The sequence below is a fragment of the Sus scrofa genome, chromosome 1 (genome assembly GCF_054392235.1).
Source record: "Sus scrofa isolate SSC_HxYL_T2T_F1_AM1 chromosome 1, Sscrofa_HxYL_maternal_Yorkshire_Landrace_v2.0, whole genome shotgun sequence".
Lineage (NCBI taxonomy): Eukaryota > Metazoa > Chordata > Mammalia > Artiodactyla > Suidae > Sus > Sus scrofa.
Window position 1 is genome coordinate 196590565 of NC_139383.1, and position 11203 is coordinate 196601767.

Genomic DNA, 11203 nt, shown 5'->3' on the forward strand with positions numbered 1-11203 from the left:
AAATAATGAAAACAAAGATATCCAAGTAATAAAATCTGCTAGAATCACAAAGACAACACAACTCCGATCTCAGCTGGCTCAAAGAAAGTGTCCATTAACAAGGGATTAACACAAGGGAAGTACACAACCAGTCAATAGGAAATGAAAACATTTCACACAGTCTAGTCCCATTTGAGCCCACCCTCGGATTATGGATGAGGGTGTATTGAGATAGTTTGGTTCTGACGAAAAAGTCTCCAGAAGCCATCAGCTATATGACAATGTAAAGAAACATCCCAACTGATGTTAGTTGGACGGAAAATGTGGAACCAATGAGCCAGAAGGTGAGACAAAGCACTGATTAACTGCCCTTTTTAGTCTTGTCTGTTGTCATTTTCAGCAGACCCTGGGAAAGAAAGCCTCAATCACCATAGTTTTTAAAATACGTGTTTTGCTGTGCAAAAGCTTGTCAGTTTGATTAAGTCCCATTGGTTTTATTTTCACTCTTATTTCTGTTGCCTTGTACAGTGGAAAAAATAAATAAAAATACACATTTCAGTCAAAGTTTCCAAATGCCAGAGATTTGGGAGTAAAGTGAAGCAGGAAAAGAAGGACAAAAGAAAACCAATACTGTAAATAGAATTGTATTGGGTTAACATAAGTAAAAGGGCACTTCCCATGTCAAATATGAAGATAATGTGGCCTTTTTTCAGTATAAATTACCATAAAGTGAATGAAATTAGAAGCAATCTCAAAAAAATTAGACTCACCTGTGAATATAAATAACTAAATTCTTAATAATGGCTGTAATGCTCCCAGTTAATGGCCAAGCAGTCCACAGATTGGAATTCAATGTATGCCATTTATATGATAAAATTCAAACATTTCTGCAAGGGTTAACACTTAAAATTTAAAAATGCAAAAAAATGAATTATTTTACATTTTATGTTTGCTTTTTAGGGCCGCTCCTGCAGTAAATGGAAGTTCCCAGGCTCGGGGTTGAATTGGAGCTACAGCTGCCAGCCTGCACCGCAGCCACAACAATGCTGGATCCAAGCCGAATCTGCAACCTACACTGCAGCTCATGGCAACCCTGGATCCCCAACCCCCTGAGCAAGACCAGGGATGGAACCCACATCCTCATGGGTGCTAGTCAGATTTGTTTCTGTTGCGCTATGATGGGAACTCCTATTTTTTGCTTAATTTTAGGGAAAAGCTATAGCTACATCCATTAGATTAGCATATCTGTAATTAGGTATAATGACTTCAGAGAAAATGGATATTGTGAGTTTGTTAACCATTAGCCACTTCAAAAAGATACCCCATTTTAGGACTGCCTGGTACCAGGACCACAGCAACTCTGGTGTGAATTGCAGAAGCATCTTGGCCTAAAAATATGAGTTTGACTCATAGAAACTTATGACAACAAAAGGAAAAGAGTAAAGAACAAAGAAGAGGGAATGGCCAAACTTTGAATCTCTCAACGACACTGAACCTAAATAGGTCCAGACCATTTTAATTAAATGTCCCAAGGCCACCAATAACTCATTTCTAGGAGGTCATATTCCATACCTGGCTGACCAAACAGGACACACCATCAAACATGTAATCTGTAACAGGATAGAATAAAATTGGGGCTGCCACAGAAGGTCTCACTAATCCATGAGCTTCCCTATAACGGATTCTGTTGCTGCTCTAAAAGAAAGTCATATTTATGATGGCTTTTCCCATTCCTTCCCGAGTTCTGCCATCCAGGGTCTCTCATCAACTGTTGTCCCTGAAACCCTTTCTCCACAGCTTCCATGTCTATGTGTGTGTATACACAGCCTCACACAAATCCCCATTTGTTTTCCACTTACTAAAACATCCCCCATTTTATCTATAGGATCCCATGTCTCCTACAAAGAAAATATTTCACCAAAAATGTGAAGCTTAACTCATATAGCTTGCCACCCAGAGGCAAAGGAATTGAGGCAGGTCTTTGGAGCTAAAAATGTTGGTAAAAGCTTAGATAGAATAAGGGGCAAGAGTTAGTTTTGGAATAGTTTTCTCCATCTAGCTGGTGGGAAAATCTTTTCCATAGATGGTCTCCAAACCTTAAAAAGATTACTTAGCATTCTTGCCTTTAAAAAAAGAATGCTCTAAACAGAGACTATCTTCATACTGAATGACAGCCAATTGTGCTGCATTCACCAGCATCCAAGGGGAATTATAAGGAAAGTGGGTGGAACACTAAACCTTCTGTGGTGGGATTTCAACATGGTGCCTCAAGTCAACAGAGCCCACATGCCTACTTGTACCAGTCAAGGGTGGGAATGTACTAAGCCTCCTTAGGAGGCTGCAAAGCAGTTAAGAGCATGGGTTTTGGAATCTGATAACCCTAGAATCCAACCCTAAAATGATAGATGCTAAAATTACTTGTCTAATCAATCTCTTCTTATTCCTTGCTAGAAGAATCCTGCTTTAGGGTCATTGTTCAGATAATAACACTTTTCTGGCTTTTCCTGCAGCTAGAGGTAGCCATGAGACATGTCCTGGACAACAAGATGCTGGATGTGATTCTGGGGAAACTTGTAGTTGAGAAGGGCAGCCTTAGCTGGCAAGGTCCTTTGCCTCTCTGTCCTTCTCCCCTCTTCCTGCTAGAGATCTAGAAACCACATGGCAATGATGAATCCAAGGACAAAAGCCAACACACTTTGACTGACAGAGCAGAAAGACACAAAGATCTTGGGTCTTCGAGCCAATGCAGCAAACTTAAGGACCTCCCTGAAACACCCTGTTGCATGAGCCAAGTAACCTCCAACTTGTATAAGCCACCAGTTGGCAGGTATTTTATTATTTGCAGCCAAGGCATTTCTGAATGATAAAACCAATGTCTCTGAGCTTCTTCTGCTCATCTACAAGATGGGGATCTCATCTTTATCAGCTTTGAAGATTTGCTGGAAAGCATAATTAGTATAATTTCTAACCTAATGCCTGCTCACAGTAATAAGTGGAGGCTATTATTATTATACGGTAAGATTGAAATGCGTATTTCCTTTCAGAAAACTTAAAAGAAGCAGAGTCCAGTTTTCCTCGAGATGAGCACCGTCTCCTGGGCAAGATGCTACAGTCACAGTGGGGTGGAAACCAGCTGACTGAACTTAGCTTTTTAGGACACTGACTTTACTTAGTTGGATGGCCTATAAATCGTCAATCCCCAAACTGCATCCCTCTGTTATTACTTTAGATTTTTCTGGCCTCATGCTAATGCTTACTAGCCGTTTTTAAACACTTGGAGAACAAGCTGTTGCTTCGTTTATAGTGAAACCAAATTCCTTGGCTGCATTTCATAACTGAGAGGTAACCACAGCAGCAAAACTGCAAAATTAGCATCTAATATAGCCTTTCAATTAAAAACCAAAGAATATTGGCCATAAATTTTTGCCTCTAAAGATAGCATTTTTTTCCCCAAGTGTGTGGAGTTTCCCTGACTCTGATTTATTTAGTGTGATAGGCATTTGGCCTCCTGGTTTCAGTTTTGTAGACAACATGAGCTGTTGTTGCTGTTCTAACCTGTACAAATTAGTTTTAGGAGAAGGCTGTTGATATTTGGTCCAGCAGTATCAATACAAGAGACTTAAAAATAAATCACATGTGGGGATATAGAGAGTCCTTGGCAAAGACCATTGAAGTAGCAATGCCTGCCCTACCCCTGCCCTTTCTGTTACTTTGCTACAGTTCAGCTCAATAACAGTAAAACCTCTTTTTCTGAACTTCTGCTAAGATAAATTGGAATGCTAGTCAATGAAGGTTAAGATTTGGTCCTGGCCAGGAAAAAAAAAAAAAAAGTGTACCTGTTTGTTAGGGAGCCTGCTTGAGGAGTGATACCAGGACTAAATAGCTATAATGAGTCTCTCGGTTCATAAAGTAAGAGTTTTCCATACTACAAAGATTTCAGTCAACTATTCCAAGGCATTTTGAGTTTCTTGGTTTCCTAGAGGAAGGTGTATGTTAGCCCTGTCCAAAAGAAATACCATGTGAACCACAAATGCTAGCTAGCCACATATGTAAGTTTAAAAAAATCACTACTCAAAAACATAAAGACATGTAAAATTAATTTCAGTTTTACCTAACCCCAAAACATATCCACATATATAGCACATTTCAGTGCACACCTGTCACATTTCAGGTGTTCGTTCCATAGCCATATGTGGCTAGTGGCTGTTACACTGGATAGCTGTATCGTGAGACTAAAATTTCATGTACTGCCTTGACATCTTTGAACGTCATCGGGCCCCCAATTCTGAAGGCTGAGTTTCCCTGCTCTTACCAGATAGCCTGCCTCAACTCGCTGAAAAAGGCTCCTCACCCCAGCAAGTCTCCCTAGCAGCCAGACCAGCTGCTCCCCACCTGGTCCTCCCTAATGAGGTTCACCTCTCTGCCAGCCTGTGGCATGATTCAAACAAGCCAATCACATAGTCCTGCGGGAACCCGTCACCCCACCCTCTTGTTACTACAAAGCCTGCCTCCCACAGAGCCTGCTGCTTCTCTTTGCAATCTCTATGTGGCTCTGCAGGGTACGTGGTGCCCTCCCCCAGGCTGTGAATATATGGGACCAATAAACTGCTGTCAATCTCATCTGCTCTGTCCAGTGTCATGTGTTCCGTCTCCCTTGGGATCTTAGGGCAAGACTCCCACCCTCAAGTTTAAGAAATGGTCAGCAAAACAGCAGCCTGAGTCTGTACTTTAAGAGAATTTTGGAGTCAATTTTTCAAAAATATCTGGAAGAATTTGGATTCATCTCTTAGCTTTCCAACATGTACATTTATGGCACATTATAACCAATATTTACCCTGTCTGAAAACCTCTAGTGGTCCCTTAGTAACAGGTTTTCTTACTTGGTTTATTTTTCGGTATTGCCTGGTACCGATCTTTTAGCTTGGCTTTTCTGGTGGTTATACATTGGTTCTGTATTATCTAATTGCATCTTCTGACTTTCAGCATTCTTGCTGAAAGTCAACCAATAAAATCACCGCCATCAGGCAGTATCATAAATTTACTTAGAAGATTAAAATGTCTTCATGGCAAACCACTCATTTAGTCTGGAAAAGATGACAAATGCCTGGCAAGTGTGCTGCCCCTGCCCTTCCCGTGCCTGTGGCAAGATCGTGAAGCTAGCCCTCTGCCTCAGAATCCTCTACAGTATTCCGGAGGAAACCTAACTTTTATCTTGGGTCTAGAAACTCAGCCATCCTTGGGCCTTCTTCATGATCCCTAGTCTATAAACAATGATCCCTAATACATAGACAGTGATCCCTAGGCTGCCTCCCCCTCTTCCACCATTCCACATCCAAAACATATTTGGAGTATCTGTTTTTTCTTCTTTAGGCATGTTGTGCAAGCTCATCCAGGTCTTTGGCCCACCTAAGGTGGCCCATCAGACTCAAGTGCCAATGGGTCTTTCCGTCTCCAAGACTCCAGCTTCCCTCCATCCTTATTCTGCTACCCAGGTGGTCTACAACTCAGAGCTTATTTCTGAGTTTTTAATCTTAAACACCTCCTACTGGTCCCCATTGTTACGGGGTTACGACCAAATCCCTTAGCCTGGTAACCAAGGCCCTCAACAATTAAGCCCTGATCTGTCCTTTCATTTCAGTCTTCAGCCACTTTTTCTCACATATCCCCATTCCAAACTATGTCCCAGATACCCACATTAGCTTAACACCTTCATGCCATGGCGCCTTTATGGAAGTGGCTCTCTACTTGGCTTGCCCCTAATTCTTAGCTAAAGGAAAGCATAGATTGAATTGATCCTATTAAAAGAAAACCATATGTTGCAGTGGAGGATCCTGTTCATGAGGAGGCGCTCTAGTTCTCCTTCCTGGGCAGTGCATAGTATCCTCTGTCAGCCATGCTAGTCATAATTGGTGACCTTGTGTTTTATCAGTAGAAGTAGCTATAAAGAAATTTCATCTATAAACACATGATGAAATAAAAATTGGATTTTCACTCATAGCATTTGCAGAGGCTCAGTTTTTTGAGAACAAATTCTTGGCCAATATAGAGAATACCATCTCTGTTCACGGAGAAGAGCCTGGAGATCCTAACCGTGTAGATTTAGTAGAGATGTTTTAGTTCTCTGGCCTCAGTTTTCCCATCTGTAAAATGCAGGTAAGTTACCTACTTCCTAGAACTTTTGAAGAATGTAATGAAAAAAAAAATCCCTATTATGTACTTACACAGAACATATAGATGGTACTATTATTGTGTGTGTGTGTCACTTGCTGATTTTTAATTCTAACAACTATCAGGAATTTATCTTAGAAAACTCTGACTGGAAAAAATACTTTAATAAATGCCTGCTATAGAATCTGGGGCCCCAAAAGTCTTTTTTTTTTCATGTTTTTCTCTATTATAAGAATATACTATTTATGACAACCCACCAGTGCTTAGAATTAGAAGGCAGAGGTACCTTGCTATTTCCAGTGCCTTGGCACCTAATAAAAGCAGAAGGCCCCCCTATCTACATGCAAGTTACTAAATTTCTGTTAGAGTTTTATTTCCCTTATCAGTCATTTACTCATTTTTTAAGCCTGGAGAAATTTCAGACTTTTTCCTGAAAGTAGGTGTTTAAACAGAAAACACAGGAGCATAGAGAGAGAAGACTCACCAGGAAGGAAGAGGGCATGTGCCCCACACCAATGCCTGCCCCCCTTCATGCCTCCCTAAGGCTGGTCCTGAGAAAATTTATCTTAAATAACAAGGAAGAAGGGAGTGAATATTTGTTGAGTGTCCGCCTCACACACGTATTCTGCTGGGTACCTTATGTAATAAAAAGCAGTATTAGCTATCATTGTAAAAATAAGCATTTGCTAGGTGTTGTGTTATAATTGTCTTACATCAATTTTTTCGGCTCATCCTCATGACAATGTTATAAGCAGTGAAGTGGTTATCTCCATTTTACAGAGGAGGAAATGGGAGCTCAGGAAAGCTAAGTAATTTACCCAAGGTCACATAGCTAGTTATTCCAATTGCAGCATCTGGAATGAGACACTGGAGCTGCCTGGCTGCAAGACACCTGCATGCTTTTCTCCATGTACCACAATATCTCTCAATCTGCAATCATCTCCGGGAGAGAGATGGCTCTTTCTTATTAATCTTCACATGCCTGATTCTAGAAGAGTCCTTCACTCATAGTAGGTGCTCAGTAAATGTTTATAGAATGAATAATAGAGAAAAGACTGGAGACAAGTAGACATGGATTGTTAACATATTGCAAAGGAGCAAGAGAGGAAAATGAGGGAAGGGACAAGTAGGTGTCCTTCCTAATTCAGAGGGATGCCATGGAACACGCTGCCCCGTCCAAGGTTGGCTGCATTTAGTGATGCCTGTACCTGATTTACATGGTCAGAAATAAAGTCCACTGCAGCGACCAGCATTTTATGAGCCTGGTCAGGTTCTTCATACCTGCTGATTTCCATTAAAACACTGTTTAAAAAAATAATTGTGCAACTCTGCCCTGTTAGCATTAAATATAAATCATTGGTTGGGCTGCTAAAATGTAATATTCAAGAAGTGCAGTGAGACAAGCAACTTTTTTTTTTTTTTTAAGATGCTGTAGTTGAAGACAGGAGATGCTAGGTGGTCTCCTGACGCAATCTGCCACATGTGCGCGGCTTGCTCTGCTAGAGGCACTGTGCTGCCGTGTCACAGAGCCATCAGTCAAGGATTACAGCTTCCAGGGGTGCCTGGGTTTAATCTCATTTTTGAATGAATTAATATTATTAGTTTTGACAAATTAATGGTATTAAATGTGCAAGGTTAGTATGAATTATGTCCACATCCACCTATTACTAGATGTGCCTCATTCTTGTGTATGGAAGCTTGAGTCAATTCAGTGGAACCCTCTCTCCTTCCTATTTTCTCAAATACTTTCTTATAAGCCTTAATATGGGCTAGTAAGCCTATGGACAAAATCTTTTTTTTTTCTTTTTTTTTTTTTAATTTTCCCACTGTACAGCAAGGGGGTCAGGTTATCCTTACATGTATACATTACAATTACATTTTTTCCCCCACCCTTTGTTCTATTGCAACATGAGTATCTAGACAAAGTTCTCAATGCTATTCAGCAGGATCTCCTTGTAAATCTATTCTAAGCTGTGTCTGATAAGCCAAGCTCCCGATCCCTCCCACTCCCTCCCCCTCCCATCAGACAGCCACAAGTCTCTTCTCCAAGTCCATGATTTTCTTTTCTGAGGAGATGTTCATTTGTGCTGGATATTAGATTCCAGTTATAAGTGATATCATATGGTATTTGCCTTTGTCTTTCTGGCTCATTTCACTCAGGATGAGATTCTCTAGTTCCATCCATGTTGCTGCAAATGGCATTATGTCATTCTTTTTTATGGCTGAGTAGTATTCCATTGTGTATATATATACCACCTCTTCCGAATCCAATCATCTGTCCATGGACATTTGGGTTGTTTCCATGTCTTGGCTATTGTGAATAGTGCTGCAATGAACATGTGGGTGCACGTGTCTCTTTTAAGTAGAGTTTTGTCCGGATAGATGCCCAAGAGTGGGATTGCGGGGTCATATGGAAGTTCTATGTATAGATTTCTAAGGTATCTCCAAACTGTTCTCCATAGTGGCTGTACCAGTTTACATTCCCACCAACAGTGCAGGAGGGTTCCCTTTTCTCCACAGCCCCTCCAGCACTTGTCATTTGTGGATTTATGAATGATGGCCATTCTGACTGGTGTGAGGTGGTATCTCATGGTAGTTTTGATTTGCATTTCTCTTATAATCAGCGATGTTGAGCATTGTTTCATGTGTTTGTTGGCCATCTGTATATCTTCTTTGGAGAAATGTCTATTCAGGTCTTTTGCCCATTTTTCCATTGATTGATTGGTTTTTTTGCTGTTGGGTTGTATAAGTTGTTTATATATTCTAGAGATTAAGCCCTTGTCAGTTGCATCATTTGAAACTATTTTCTCCCATTCTGTAAGTTGTCTTTTTGTTTTCTTTTGGGTTTCCTTTGCTGTGCAAAAGCTTTTCAGTTTGATGAGGTCCCATGGGTTTATTTTTGCTCTAGTTTCTATTGCTTTGGGAGACTGACCTGAGAAAATATTCATAATGTTGATGTCAGAGAGTGTTTTGCCTATGTTTTCTTCTAGGAGTTTGATGGTGTCCTGTTGTATATTTAAGTCTTTCAGCCATTTTGAGTTTATTTTGGTGCATGGTGTGAGGGTGTGTTCTAGTTTCATTGCTTTGCATGTTGCTGTCCAGGTTTCCCAGCAATGCTTGCTGAATAGACTTTCTTTTTCCCATTTTATATTCTTGCCTCCCTTTTCAAAGATTAATTGACCATAGGTGTCAGGGTTTATTTCCGGATTCTCTATTCTGTTCCATTGGTCTGTCTGTCTGTTTTGGTACCAGTACCACACTGTTTTGATGACTGTGGCTTTGTAGTATTTCTTGAAGTCTGGGAGAGTTATGCCTCCTGCTTGGTTTTTGTTTCTCAGGATTGCTTTGGCAATTCTGGGTCTTTTGTGGTTCCATATAAATGTTTGGATTGTTTGTTCTAGTTCTGTGAAAAATGTCATGGGTAATTTGATAGGGATTGCATTGAATCAAATCTTTTTGATATAAATCTGTACTTCAGTCCATGCTATAAAGGGATGTATAATTGAGTCCAAGCTTGACTCAGTTTGAAGATATGACTTTCTGGTATTTTATTATACATCCTTACAAGAATAATCACAGGTGTACTTCATCCAAGGAAACCCTATGTTCCAGAAAAGCTTCGAGTCTCCCCTTCCTTTTAATTAAAAAAAATTCTTTCCCCTCTTTTAATTAAAAAAAAAAGTCAATGCTAAGATATATCTCTTTCCTTGAGAAGGGAGGAAGGAAGTAAGAGAAAAAAGGGGGGCCATATGCTTCCATGTATCTTTTTCAGTTTAAACCCAATTTTTCCCCTAAGTCTAAGTGAAACACATATTGTTAGAGTCCTATGTCAGCAAAACTAAAATTCATACCCGAGCATGAAGTTTTGGAGAGATGGGGATCAAACATGAAGGAGCCCAAATGATTTTAATGATATTTTTAATTACTAGTTTAGGGGATCATAATGTTAGATGTTGAGAGCTTGCCCATTTTTTAACCAGGACACCGGTGCACACATGTTGATTGTGGCATACAGCAATTGTCACCTTTACTCCCTCCTCTAAACAACCCAGATTTTCTTTAGGTAATAGGCAGAGATTTCTCAATTTTGAGAAAGACTCTTCCTCACAGGTCTGTGGTCATCCCATTATTGTTTGTGGTGATTCTGGCCAATGAGATTAAAGAGGAAGGATAAAGCTTGATTCCAGTGTCAAAGGACTGATGCAGGTACTCAACCAGGTATTGCATTAATGGGATATATTCAATCTATACATTCTTCATGGGTATTTAACAAAGATATTCTATACCCTTGTATCTTAAACTCCTAGACTTTTTCCTAAAATGTACTCATGACCTTATTATTGCCTTCCTGGTTCCTGTAGCTCATGTAAAATTTCCATGCTTTTCCACTTCATTAAAGCCTTCTACCAACATTCCATAGACGTGCTATCCAACAGAAATATAATGCAAGCCACATAGTTTTTCACTTACCAGTGGCCACATTTTAAAAGAGAAACAGGTGATTGGTATGTGTGTGTCTTTTTAGGGCCGTACCAGCAGCATATGGAGGTTCCCAGGTTAGGGGTCCAATCGGGCTATAGCCTTAGCAACTATAGTCACAGCAACTCCAGATCCAATCCGTGTTTGCGAACTACACCACAGCTCACCAAAATACCAGATCCTTAACCCACTGAGCGAGGCCAGGAATCAATCCGCTACCTCATGTTCTTAGTCGGATTCATTTCTGCTGTGCCACGACGGGAACTCCAGAAGTTAATTTTAATGTTAGGACTTTCCCAGTCCAACTTCTTATCTTGTGGACCTGATAGTTTATATCATGTTCAATGTTTTGAAGTGTTTCTTTCCCCAAGTGATCAAGTTTCTAATCATTTCATATCCTTTAATAGTATTTAGTGCCTACTATAAAAAATTAAGGAACTATTTCCTATTTTTGATCCACTTGCCTATTTGATGAAAAGAGCCCTACTCAGAACTAAGGGCTCCTTCCTTCTCTCCTCACCCTGCTTTACACACACCTCTGCTCCAGGGGTGGTTAGGCTTCCTGCACACAGGGAAG